Raw genomic sequence first — 272 nt, 5'->3', positions numbered from 1 at the left:
AGGAGTTAATATCCTGTCAGAACAATGAATTTTACTTTGTAAGAACTTTATTATAAATCAGACTAGTTACACAATGGTGTTAAGAGTGAGAGAGTGAGTGTTTCTTTTAGTACCAGGATACATTAGTAGGATGAAGGTCTGGGTTTTGTTGGAATTTTTTTCCAAGTTTGGATATGTATTGTCAAGATCTTATTTTTGGCGGTAATTAAAGCATAAAGTATAATACTTAAAAAAATGGTTATTTTAATGTTCTATTACTTTGTAATATAGAA

General features: G+C 28.7%; 1 protein-coding gene across 1 annotated transcript in view; it reads left to right on the top strand.

Annotated features, from left to right (window-relative positions):
• Nucleotides 1-272, top strand: part of LOC119593141 (40S ribosomal protein S8-like) — a 5,687-nt gene that overhangs the window by 4,054 nt on the left and 1,361 nt on the right. The gene's annotated exons all lie outside the window — the stretch shown is intronic.

Source organism: Penaeus monodon, chromosome 31 (genome assembly GCF_015228065.2).
Source record: "Penaeus monodon isolate SGIC_2016 chromosome 31, NSTDA_Pmon_1, whole genome shotgun sequence".
In the NCBI taxonomy this organism is placed as follows: Eukaryota; Metazoa; Arthropoda; class Malacostraca; order Decapoda; family Penaeidae; genus Penaeus; species Penaeus monodon.
Note: the sequence above shows the minus strand (reverse complement) of the source record. Positions and strands in the feature narration are given on the sequence as shown.